Below are 14,163 nucleotides of genomic sequence, written 5' to 3'. Positions count from 1 at the left end.
AGCTAAGGACATTTTAATTTCAAACTGCTATTGTGATATATTAAGTTGATGAAAAAGCCACCATTGGCAAAAGTATAAATTAGTATAACTCCTTTGGATCCCACTGGTACTATCTGGTAAAGCTGAATATAAACATAGGTCAAGGCCACAACTGCACTCTTACATATACACCCAAGGAAACATGTATACATGCACCGAAATATTCAAGAACATTCAAAACTGGAAATATCATGTACATACATCAAAAATATAAAGTATAAATAAATTATAGTATATTCACATAACAGAATGTTATACAGCACTGAAAGGGAATTAAAAACATCCACACATGGGCTAAGGCTGTAGCTCAGTGGCAGAGCTCTTGGCTTGCATGTGTGAGGCACTGGGTTTGATACCCAGCAGCACATGAAAATAAACAAATAAAATGAAGGCACACTGTCCATCTACAACTATTAAAAATAGCATCCACACACACAGCCACCGATAAGCTTTACATATATACTATTAAATTAAATGTTACAAAAGAATGAAGATTATTGTATAATTCTATTTGCAAAGAGTTTAAAAGCAGACACAATTTCCAGGCATGTTGGCATATGTCTGTGATCCCAGCAAATAAGGAGGCTAAGGCAGGAGAATCACAAGCTTGAGGCCAGCCTCAGCAACTTAGGAACACCATCAGCATCTTAGCAAATTCCTACCTCAAAACAAAAATCTAAAAGAGCTCAGTGGTAAAGTTCTCCTGGATTTCATCCCTGGTCCCAGAATAAACAAACAAACAAACCAGGTAAACAAACCAGACAAAGTTAAATTGTGACTATGATTTTATAGTAGTTTCCTTGGGAGAGGATAGAAAATATTTTGATTGAAATGGGTCACCAGCCTGGCTTCTATTTCAATTAATCATCTCTTTTTCAACCTGGGAATTACTTCACTGTTGTGTTTATTTTGTGATAATTTACTTACCTTATGATTTATGTACTTTTATTCGGAAGACCATATTTCAGCAAATATTTTTAAAAGTCATGGTAAAAATTCACACAACTAAATTTGTATTAAATACATTGTGTTATTACTCTGCAAATAAAATAAATTGGCAGGTAGAATTTTTCTTAAGAGGCTTGCTAACTTGTGGAGGAAATTTAAAAAGAGAAAGCATTTGTAAAGTATTTTGACATGTTTTTGTAAGAATAACTCAAATAATTATAGTTTGAGGGTAAATTTCTGAGATGATAAATGGTTATATAGGGAATTGACTTAAGTGAGATGAGGATAAAACACATTTTCTAAATTGTAAAATATATGTATTTTCCCCCATAAAGACTTACTTATCTATCTTGATGTTGTATTATAATTACAGAATATTCCAAGGTAAAAACGTACTTAATTGATTGTTTCTAACCTAATTTTTTTTGGGGGGTGATGGTGATAAATCACTGTTTTCAGGACATAATGTATAAAAAAAAAGTGATCAAAAAATGATCTTGTAATTTGAAAGGAAAGAGTAGCTTAAAGCTATAAAAATTATATTTGACAAATATTTATAGCTTGGTAACTCTAAATACTTTAATGTCTTCTGTATTCTCTCTGACACATTTTGGTCTAAAATAGATTAAATAAATGATAAAATCCATGCTGGGCTCTGCTTTCGTCTGCATGCCACAGAGCAATCATCAAAGTTACCCAGTAATTTATGGGCTAGATCTATTATTATCTCCCAATGATTAGGTCAAATCAGTCAGGTTGGAATCCTCATTAGTTTTGACAAGGGTCTCTGTGCCACTGCCCCTTAATAACTTATAGCGATGCTGTGGATATTTAATCAATTTATGAGCCATACCTTTGTGATAAGCCACCTTCCTCTACAGAATGAATAACCTGCTATGTTCAGCACAACCCCTTTAAAAAGCCCCCTGCCTAGCAGCCATACCTAAGTTTTAAATAGAAGACAGATTTTTTTTCTTTTGATAGCATCACATCATCACCTGGCCTAGAAGATTCACAAAGAACTACTGAGAAATTGAAATATAGAAACATGATTAGCTTATAATTTAGGACATACAAGTATCACTTTGCAGCTCCCAGATGATCTGTCTTTTCCCAAAAACCCACGTACACAAAAAGATTCACAGGTACTCATGCCAAATGCTAGTTTGTCAGAAAGTAGAGAAGGTAAGTAAAACTTTTAAGTACATCGTCTCTCCATCTACCATCTCTTAGCTGAGGTCTTCATTTTCATTGTGGGTTCTATTTCCATATCCCACAGAAACCCATTATCTCATAATTATTTATCATATCAAACACCTCCTTTTAATTTTAACTTCAATAGATTTCTCCTTTTTTTTTTTTCTTTTCTTGGTCGAGTTGGGGAGGTTCCCCCTCCTTCTCCACTTTCCTCCCATCTATTTTTATAAAGATATTTACAACCTTTGGGAGAAGAGGAAATTGTTTACACATATAATTGCAGCTAAAAATCAGACTACTAATTCAGAGTAAACTGTTTGATCCAGAACATTGTTAGAAATTTAATTACTTGTCAAAAAGTAAAAATACTTTTTCAGTTATGGGTCTGTTAAACCAGCAAGGTCTGCTAGAAAGACATGGAAAACTACAGATTTGTGACAGCAGAATTTTGATTGATAGATACTCCAAGGAAGAAAATGTGTAATGACCAAAATAAATTCAACAATGACTGATGTCTTTGTGTGATTTCTTAAATAAAAAAAAAAAATCAGTGGTTCATTTGCACAGAGAGGGAAGATTGGGCTTTATTTTCTTTTAGATTAAGGCTAAATCTTTATCCTGAAATCTATGGTTTTAAGAAAATATACCCTTCCTTACATGCTACAAAATAAATTTTGGATATACTCAAAATCAATCACATACCTACATGTAAGAGCTAAAATTTCAAAACGAGTATAAAAAAAAGCCCAAGAGGAAATCTTAGTTATCTTAGCTCTGATACAGCCTTCTCAAACATAACACCAAAAGCACAAACAGAAAAGAAAAAAAACTAACTAGATTATACCAAAATAAAAATTTTGTAAATGAATTTTGTAAAACTAATACTATCAAGAAAGCAAAAAAAAAAAAAAGAATTGGGAAAATATATGCGAACTGTATATCTGATAAGGGATTTGTCAGCAGAATAAGTAAACAACTCAAACCTAATAAAAAGGTAAATAAATCAATTTCATAATGAAGAGAAGATCTGAATAGACATTCTTCCAAAGATACACAAGTAGGCACATGAAAAGATATTAAGTATAATTGGTCATTAATGAAATACAATAAGATGCTACTTTATACCAACTAAGTAGCTATAAACCTTCATACATCACAAGTGGAAATAATAAATACAATAGCTGATTTAACATACTGTTTGACACTTACTCAAACTGTTAAACATAAACTTACCAAATTTCCCAGGAATCACATTCCTATGTAAATATAAGTATTTGAGGAAAATGGAAATACATGTCTCAGGAAAAAAGAAAACCTGAACACAAATATTCATGGCAGCATTACTTATAATAGTAAAAAGTAGAAATAACCTAAATTTCATCAAGTGTGAAATATTAAAAAAATGTGAACTATCCCTACAATGGGCTCTTATTCAGCATTAAAACCTAAAATATTGAGATCTGCTACAGCACAGATGAATCTTCAAAATATTTGTCCTAAGTGAAAAAAGTCATATATGTAAGACCACAAATAACATGATTCAATTTATATTAAATGTCCAGAACAGACTAATCTATACAGACAGAAAATAGATTAATAGTTAAGCAGGGTGATGGAGGAAAGAAGGTGGGTAGGAATATGGAGTAACTGATAATGAGTATAAAGTTTCTTTTCATGATGATGAAAATTTTCTTAAGCTGACTGTTATAATGGTTGTACAATTCTATAAGAATACTAAAACCATTAGATTATACACTTTAAATGTACAATTTTATAGGATAGGCATTATATCTTAAAAAAAAGTTGTTCAAAAATAAAACAGAATTCAGTTGGAAAACCATAGTACAAAGGATTTTGATATATACTCAAACACACATATACACACAATGCTCTAGAAGCACAACAGAGAAAACTTTTAATTATTTTCTCAGCCATTTAGTGCTTATTTGCTGTCTTTGGTCAGTGTGTGTGTGTGTGTGTGTGTGTGTGTGTGTGTGTGTCTAATGGTGTTCTGGATAGACTTGAATATAGTTGGTCCATGGAGCATCACAACACATCAATCACCCAGATATGTGCTTATGTTCATGGTTTTACATAGGGCATAAGCTGTTGTGGGCTGGAACTAGCTGACATTGGTTCAAGGGAGCCAAATGTTGGCATCATTTCCCAGTTCCACATACCTCCTGGTGCCCTAAAATTGGTCATGGTGGGAGCATTCACTCCATGGAAATCAGCAAATGCTACAAATCAGTTTTCTCTCAGATTGCTGTTTGTTAAACATTTGCCAGTATACCACTGGGTCTAACAGTTCTTTGGGGAAGTTACTCACACCATGTTATGCTTGGGATTCAGGTATATCCTTGATTACCAACAAAACAAAAAAGACATTCAGAAGCCACTTTGCCTGTGAGTACTACCACATTTCTGAGGGAGAATTTGTCATAAGGCAATACAGAATCTGGCAGAATGAGCCCAGCCAGCAAAAAAAGTTGAGAATTATCAATAATCAAGTGTTCTGGATATAACACAAAGGCACAGCAGCAACTTGGGAAGAAAATGCATAGGAGAAAAAAATTAAAGTTACATTAAAAATTCTGGAAGAACTCAATATTCATGTAATCCTGGTAATGGGTACCTTGGTAAGATACAATGGGGAGTCACTTCTAAAAGACTGGCCAGCACTGTAAGAGAAACATGGGTTGGAGAGAATCACAGGAATCAGTGCACAGCAGTGTGGGCTATCCTTGGAAGAGGTGCTATGTTTGGCATCTCAACCACAAGCAGAGACCGCTCAGAGTAAAGTGACAAAGATCAGGGCAGCATTTGAGGAAGAACAATAATGCTGATAGAAGTCCCGTACTAGTGTAACAGGGGAGAAACAGGAGATAGAAGGGGAAGTTCTACCTTATAGGTGAACTCATGAGTACCCCTCCTTGGAGATTCCAAGGTATTTTAGGAGGGGGATCTCTGAAACCAATCTAAGCAACCTTACCGAACATATGTGTCTTTGGGGAGACAGACATCACCACAGTAACTTGATCAGGCATCTATCATAAAACACATACCATATATTAGAATTATTTACTTTCCTGTTTTTTTTCCCATACTCCATTGTTACCTCCTTAGAGTAGAATTTAATCCCATCTTACTTGTGTGGCAAGAGCCAAAAGGCACATTGTGAGCATTCCATATCTGCTAGTAATAGTAAAAGCTAAAAACTAGTCTGCATAGCATTTACTATTACCAGCCACTGTTCAAAGAGGTTTATATATATTTATTTGCAGTTTCTAGAAATATATCAATATTTTCCAGATTAAAAAGAAACTGAGGCACAGAAAAAAATAAGTTGCTCCAGATAAGTAACAGATTAGATAGTGATTGATTGACTGATTATGTCATTCAGATAACTTGGTTTCCTGGTTTCCTATTCAGATTCTGCAACTGTGTAATAATGTGCTATAGGTTTTTTCACATTATGAATAGAAAATCTTTAATAGGTCATGAATCAATTTAGTGGATTGTAACTGGAACTCTTTATAAGAATAGAATACGTCAAAGTGCATAATATGAAGTGAAGGTGATTTGTTCTGTAAAACCTCTGTTTTTGAGGGAACAAATTTGTGTGTACTAGCTATAATGTAAGATGTATTTCCTACTGTGGTTTGTTCTCAAAATTTGAGAAACATATGCCATTTTATCTTAATAGGCTATTAGTCTTAGTTTCTTCTGAAGTCATATATAAAATAAGAATTATAAAAGACAAATAGCTAAATTCCACTGTCTAAGCCAGAATCTTTCCTAATAAAATTAAAAGTTCAGGAAAAATAATTTAAACTTATGAACTACAATATTAAGCAAGTAACACCAAGATCAGATGTATCTTTCCAAAAGACACGTCAGAAGACATTACAAAAATCGTGACAAATGAAACTTGTAAGATTTTTTAAATTACTGTGATTAGAGCACTGTTCAAAAAAGCTGTGGCCTTGGTATTAAATGAACAGCAGAAACAACTCACTGAGCTTACCGCAGATGCACTGTTCAAGTTAAGATTGCATCACAACACTGCTGGCATTTTTACATGGCATAACAGTAATAACATTGGTAATAATAAACAATGAAATCAGCTCTCCTCTCTTAAGTGACCGCCTGATTGTGGCAAAAAGATCCTCATTTACTCAGTCTTTTCCCCCCCAAGAAAACAAAAATTCCAAACTGCTAACACCTTTGTGGTTTTTTGTTTGTTTTTGCACCAGGGATTGAAACCACAGAATGTCATCTCCAGTCCTCTTCATTCTTTATTATAAGACAGGATCTTACTAATTTGCTTAGGACCTTTCTAAATTGCTAAGAGTGGTCTCGAACTTGTGATCCTCCTCCCTTAGCCTCCTGAGCCACTGGGATTACAGGAGTGCACAACAGCACCCAGCTAGCTACTGAGCCTTTTGAGGGAAGAAAATAAAAAACAAATTGCCCAAACAGAAGACTGAAATCTGATTGTTGTTGAATTTTGTCTTGAGGAAAAAAATATAGAAGAATTATAATATTGCTATTGTCTGTCACTTGTTTTCCTGAAATTTCACACCCAATGCGCTTACTGTACAAGAACAAGAATTATGTGTAGTGTCCAAAGAAAGAAATCGGTTCTTATTTTTGCAATTTCTTGAAGAGTCATATATACTTAAATGTTTTAAATAGTCATGTGCACTTAAATGTTATTACAAGCTTTATGCAGGTACCATTTATCACTTAACTAGAATATTATTTCTACAATGTCAATGATGAGTGTTATCCTTTTATTAAAGTGGCTAGTGATTCTCAAACATTAAAATATGCCCCAGATATAGTAGAATGTCTAGTGAAAGTGGTGAGCTCTAAAGAACAAGAATCCACATATTATTTGCACCTGAGCTAGGAATTTTGTACACCTTATCTCATTTAAGTTAGTGTCATAAAAGTGTCTCTAAAATAGCAATTTTTCCTAATTTTAGGAAACCAGTGAATAGTCTTTTGGTAGTAAATTATTAAGAGTCAAACTGATGTCTTTATGTTTCCTGCCCCATACTTCCTCTATTAAAGAGCAGTTAAACCTTTAAACTAAAGGGGAAAGACAAGCACATATACCATCACTTCATAAAACAGAGCCTAGGGATATTTTGCTCTGTTTTCAGAAGCAATGTATTATCATAGTGAAAGGGACTGATCCATAAATAGGAGACATTTAGGCACCAGAGTGACATTTCGTTCATTATTTCATTTCATGTCATTTGCCACATGTTTGTCTCTAATCCCGTGCATGTTCCTGTACCTATGTAATATTCAGTGTGAAATTCTATGTCAGTATATTTAAACTTCCAAAAGTCAGTAGGTTCAGAGTTGTGATTCCCATAGCAACCATAATTCCACCCCTTTGTTTTTATATAGCATTTGTATAACTGGAGAAGTTGTTAAGTTTTATATCTTAATATAAATATGCAGTCATGTTGAGTGTCTTTTTATAGTTGCTGTGGGAACCACAATTTTGAATTTTCTGATTTTCTTTGCATTTAAATTCCCAATCAGATTACTGCAATCACTGACATTCCTCTAATTTTATTGAAGAAGTGGAAGTGGGGAAAAGGAATAGTAATTTTATTATAAATTCCCATAGTTTTTATTTTAGGATGCTACTTAACTGCCAAGGGGAAATTAAAAAAAAAGTAACAGCATATTTTAAAATAAAATGGTGAAAGGAAAGACTACTATGGTAAATAAATGTATTTTAAAATATGTGCAATTGTCAAATATTTGGAAATGTTATGTTTTCTTATGGTCACAGAGTACTAAGGTTTAAAACATAGAAATTTATGAAGTTCTCAGATCTCTTAGCAGACATTCGTGTATTGATACAGATGAAGAGTGATATGAGTGTACACGGTTGTATCACGTGTGTGGGATGCACTGCCTTTCCACTCACAGGAATAGTTTATAGAATTAACTTCAATAGTCACAACATTTGCTTATGATTCAATATCCTTAAGATATCCTGTGCAACTATGATGTGAATGTGTGGGTAGGTTAGCTCAGGAAACTTACCTTTAATATGAGGTTATAATAGGCCTGTATTAAAAGACAGTTTTTCCCACTGATGAAAGGAGTCTCAAGTCAGCAGGAACAAAGATAGTGACCAAACTTCACACAGCACAATCCCTGTCTACAGCAGCCCCAATGGTGATTGTTTTCTTGTACATGGGGGTGGTGGTGGTAATTTTTTGGTAGTATTTCTAAAACTCCAAAAGCCATAGATTAAAAGATCATTAATGCAGACAGACCCCTGTGACACAAAATTAGTCAAACCACATGACACAAAGGCATATTTCATTTAAGTTTTCTGGAGAGCATCATTAAAGCCACATGGGAATGTTTATAATGATGGGCCATGTTTTATTCCCCCCCAAAAAACAAAAAAATAAACAACAAAAAAACCCCAAGGATATTGGAGATTTTGAAGAATATTATTTGTTGCTTCAGTTTGATTAATGAGATTTTTTTAATTACAAAATGATATCGGTTCATGTGAGATTAGTTTTATAAATATTTATTTTCCAAAGTAAACTGATTAAACATTTGGCATGTGTAAGGCACTGGGTTTGATCCTCAGCACAACATAAAAATAAATAAATAAAATAAAGCTATTGTGCCCATCTATAACTAAAAAAAAAAGAAAGAAAGAAAGAAAGAAAAAGTATAGAGAGAGAGCTTTCTGGCTTCACAGGAAGAGAGTATTTTACTAAGATCACTAAAGAACAAGATTACCATTATAATCATTACCTCAGGATTTAGATCCCAAAACTGTATTATTTTTCTAGCAACTCGGAGCTGATCAATAGTTGGGTCAAATTCACAGATCAGGATATAAAGTGTGATGACGTATTATAAATTTTTGTACAAGTATAATTGCCAAGCCATCTATATTGCACATATTTCTTAAGAAACTCCATATAAGTCAATCTACCTAGGGATGCTCATTTTTTGATCAAGTGGCAGTTCGAAAAGCCTGGAATCATACTGTAAAGGATTAGTTGAAGGATCCGAATGGCGAGTGTTTTCTTCATTGGAATTGTTTACTGTCAAGATAATTCAAAATTTAAATTGATACCAAAGGTCTTATAGAACCAGAGCAGATGTTACTGGGCATTGGACTCAAATCCCAGAAATAATCAATTAGGGTCTCATCCCTTCTCCAACATCTAGCTCCCGGATCAATATCTAGCCCTCAAGTCTCATGCTTAACTTAGGGACCAAGACTTATCTGGAACATGAGGTGATGTTAAAGCTATTCAAGTTGTTCAAGATATTCAACTTAGGGAGTTTCAACTTCAGACACACAGTTTGGCTCATTCTAAGGATGCATGGACACTGGAACATCACTCCAGACTACACTGACCTGTCTGAGAAATACTCAACTCTACACTAAAACAGAAAAAAAAGGCATCTTACCCAAACTCTGTCATCATTCTGGATTCAGCAGCACTTCTGGATACACCAAGAGGTGTAATACAAATTACTTTATAAATCCCAAACAGATTGAACACACTGAACATTGTAGAAATATTAACTCTCTCTCCAACCCAGATGGACCTATCAGAGGCACACTGGTGAATCCCTAAAACTCTAGGATCTCCATAAAGATAATTAAACTGGAATTTCTAGATTCCAAAATTTACCATGTTCTATCTTATAAAACTCATAGATGTGATGTGCTTTCCCATTATTCAGCTAAGCAGAAAATTCACAAATTCTTATTCAACCAATGAATGAAAAAACATTCAATGAACAAGTAAAAATTAAGCCCACTAAAACCTGACAACATGAGCTGTAGGTACTCACTATTCATAATAATTACATTTTTAACATATTCACAAATATAAACTTTTTACATAAATGTGTATGGTGTATGTTGTCTTTAATACTATCTTTTTTTTCCTTCTTTTGCTTGGCTTCTCCACGTTAACAATGGACCTCTTTTGTGAATGTTATATTCTAAAAGGTATTGTATGCCATGACTCCATGTCAGAATAATTGTAAATTTAGAGGAAGAGAGTTCCAACCTTCTTTGAGTTATTCACAGGTAAAGTGATTGGATTGTGAGAGCTCTAACCTAATAGTCCATCCTAGTTTAAATGACTGGTTAACTGTAGGCAGATGGGTCATGGCTAGAGAAAGTGGGTCCCTAGGGACATGTCCTGGAAGGGCTCACCTTCCTTGTGTTCCCACTGTTCCCATTTTCTCTCTTTATCTGCTTCCTTGCTACGGGGAAGGGAGCAGTTTCCCTCTGCCATGCCCTTCCTCCATGATGTTTTGCCTCACCTTGGGCTCAAAGCAGGAGAGTCGGCTATCTATGCACTGAGACCCCTGAAACTGTGGACCCCAAATAAGCTTTCCCTCCTCTAAGTTGTTATTGTCAGGTATATTGGTCACAGAGAAAAGGGGTGACTAAAACACCAGTATTCGTTAACTTTACAAATATTTACTGGTTATTACTTTTCAAGAAGCCTATGATAAAAACATTGAATAAACATACCAGATTTTCCACCCTCATAGTGTGTACATTCTAGTGGAGGGAGACAGACACCACAAGTAAATCATATACTATGTTAGAAAATAAGTACCATAAAAACAGTGTAGTCTAAGACGGACTGTGAATGCTAGGAAAGGGGAATTGTGATTTTTAAACAAAGGTGTAAGAATAGGCAGTTTCACTGTTAATCCTTGAGCAAATACCTGAAGGAAGTAAGAATAAAAGCCATGAAGCCATGCATGTATCTCCGGAAGCTTTTCAGTAGACGGATAAGCCAGACTGAGCAACCTGAGCAGTGTCATCCTACTCACTTAACTGGAGTAGTATAGGAACAACAGACAGGTGGGAGGAATAAGATCTGAGAGGTTATGAGAAATAAAATTTTGAGGGGCTTATAAGTCACTGAAAATGTCAGCTTTTAGCTTACAGAGAAACAGGGGGAGAATAGATAATTTTTTGAACAAAGGAGAATAGATAAAACTAATCCAAAAAATAAATGAGGACATACATTAACTACAAATAAGTATGCATGGAAATATGTTTTCATTGTGTGTACATTGAGCATTGTTTACATATCCTGCTAGGTGACCATTAAGCAAAATCAATGTTCCTACTCCTATAGATATCTAGCTTGACAAGACTATAGTCACCTTGGTGATAACCACTATCTTGCCTGCCATAGGATAAATAGCTACTAAGATAGTCAGCGAAGCATTTTGTACCTGGACTGTGTCTTAAACGATACGTGACCCGGTAATATATTTTTGAGAAAAAATAGGGTTAGCTAAAGGTCCTAGCTTAACAAATAAACCCCTTCCTCCAGCCTCAGGGTGCAGAAATCCTCCTATATTGCTGCTGCCCATGACATACCAGATATATAATTCCCTAATAAATTGTGCTTTGTTGTTTGTTTTCCCAAAACAACTCCCTCAATCCTATCCTTAACATTCACCCTTTAAAATTCAGCTCAGGAATCACTAAGTAGTTCTCTGTGGAAAGAGAGCCCTGAGTGGTAGTGTGTTCAATTTCTGATATAAATACTCCACTTGTAGCTGATTTCCAAAATGGTTGTGATTAACAACTGGCTCCTAGTACGTCAGTTGAACCATGTCTAAGACTCTCTAGCACGTCATTGTTTATATTCCACAGAGCAAACACTAAGTACAGTCACTTATAGAGTAAACATTTTTAAAATGTTTAATGTATTAATAAAATTTATCAATTTCTGATGTTATATACCAGGTATATACTTCATCCATTACAAATAATTTTCTCAAAAAGTCTTATAATTTTATAGAGAAGACATCATTATTTTTCCATATGTTAGAAGTATATACTGATACTTAACAGGGGTGACATAACTTGCCTAAATTCACTAGCTAATAAGTGACAATCATAAGTTGAACTCCAAACTATGTTCTTTACTTTATGTTGAATGAGTAATTTTACCCTGGAATTTAAAATATCCAAAGTACTGACTGCTTGCTAATTTTGTAAATATTTTATCACTTTAAAGTAATTATATATTGAAAAAATGTCACACTGTTATAATTCAACTGATTTCTACTAGACAGCATAGATCTACTTTGCACCATCCTATGGATACAAAGTGAAATTCTATTCTATGCTTTAACTCCTTCTAGTATAGACAACCACCTGTCTACTCACAATTTCAAAGAATGAAGTGCAGCCAATTCCATACCACTGTTCTCACAATTTCATCCATTCACATTGCATCCACTTAAATTCAGCTCAAATATCACCTATTCTGATAATACATTTATTTACATCTGCTCCTCCTCAGCCCACCTCATAACGGAACAGGTGTTCTACAGACTAGATCATGCTTTCCAGCATTTAGTGACTATATCCAGCATCATGCTCAAACAAGTAGTTATGTGGGAAGTGTTCATACTGTTTCTCTCTTCTCCATTAAAATAAGAATTTTTTAAAAAATAAAAGATTATGTCTTATTCATCTTTATATCCCAAGCATCTTCTATTAAATGCAAAATGATATCTTGATTGAATAAATGAATGATTAAACACATGAATGCAGGACATAGGGCAAATATCATCATGTTACAGTCTGGCATCTCTATATATGATGGGAAATTCCATATTGTCACAAATACCTGCTAGTATTAGAATTATTACATATTTCAAAAACCAAAATGAAGCAGTAGTTAAATGCTTGGGTTCTACATGGATACCGTCTGGGTTCAGTTTTTCTCTTCACACTTTACTAACTAAAAAATAAATTTCATCTTTCAAGCCCCCCATTTTCATCTCCTATAAAATGGAGATGATTTTTATAAGAAAATGATCATTATACATTAATACACATGAAACACAGAAGAAACTTGGTAGACAGTAATAACCAAAAACCAATACTATTAATTATCAGTATATCTTTAAATAGATTAATAAACATAAAACACATTTAGTTGATCAAAGCATGGTTTTCATTAATAGCCAAGGCAATTGCTAATTATTTTGCTTTAAGAGATTATCACTTACAATAGTAAAAACAATAATCATCATCACTATATATAACACCAAAACCTAACTTCACATGCTTTTACTTATTTTCTCTAAGAAACTTAATTTCAATTTAATGGTAATCACATATTGAGTTTATTCTCTTACCTATCTACCCTTTTCAAGCATAGGAGATCTGTGAGAACAGGCATTTCTTTTTCAGTCCTGATTTATGCCACATTGCAAGTGTCTGAAAGCCAAGGTCTGCATATCACAAACAGTCTAGAAGGAAAGAAAGGACCTTTTTGATGCAGTAAAAATAGCTAGTTGTGTCCCACCATATTTGACCTTTTGCTAAAATCAGTAAGCTGATAAACACTGTTTACAAAAACAATTTTCTAAAATTTCTTATTCCTATGGCCTCCTTTATTCAGTCTCAGGTAAATGTGAGCTTGAAAATATGTAATGTTAAAATTTTAATAAATCCCATTTCCTAGTTTTATAATCTGAATTCTTGTTTTCATAAATAAAGCTCATTTTATCCAATTTGGGTTGTTTTCCACATTCTTTGTTTCAGCTGGAATATAATTTTGGCTCAGATATTCTATCATTTTTTCTTTTACTTTCCTTAGAAATGTCACGTTTTCATGTGGATCCTGACTCCCAATTACTATTATTATGCTTTATGCTAATAATTTTTAGGATTGCATGTTGTGCATAAATCTTTTTAAGCAAATATTGTGTAATTCTTGATAAAAAACATAGCTATGCCATGAGGACTAGTAATTTGTAGGAAGCCCCTCAAAAATAATTCTAACAACTGTTATCACAAATTCTCAATTATTTTCACCTTTGGGAAGATAACATTTCTATGGGAACAACTCAGATAATTAACCCAATACTGTGCACGTATAAGAAAGTTTGGTTGATATAACAAAG

General features: G+C 33.8%; 1 long non-coding RNA gene across 1 annotated transcript in view; it reads right to left on the bottom strand.

The window, feature by feature from the left end:
- LOC144377256 (uncharacterized) overlaps positions 1 to 13,485 on the bottom strand; it is a 74,934-nt gene extending 61,449 nt beyond the window's left edge. The window contains exon 1 of the long non-coding RNA XR_013438067.1: positions 13,393 to 13,485. This is a non-coding gene — a long non-coding RNA (uncharacterized LOC144377256). The remainder of the gene's footprint in view (positions 1 to 13,392) is intronic.
- Between the last annotated feature and the right edge of the window lie 678 nt (positions 13,486 to 14,163).

The sequence above is a fragment of the Ictidomys tridecemlineatus genome, chromosome 4 (genome assembly GCF_052094955.1).
Source record: "Ictidomys tridecemlineatus isolate mIctTri1 chromosome 4, mIctTri1.hap1, whole genome shotgun sequence".
NCBI lineage: Eukaryota > Metazoa > Chordata > Mammalia > Rodentia > Sciuridae > Ictidomys > Ictidomys tridecemlineatus.
Note: the sequence above shows the minus strand (reverse complement) of the source record. Positions and strands in the feature narration are given on the sequence as shown.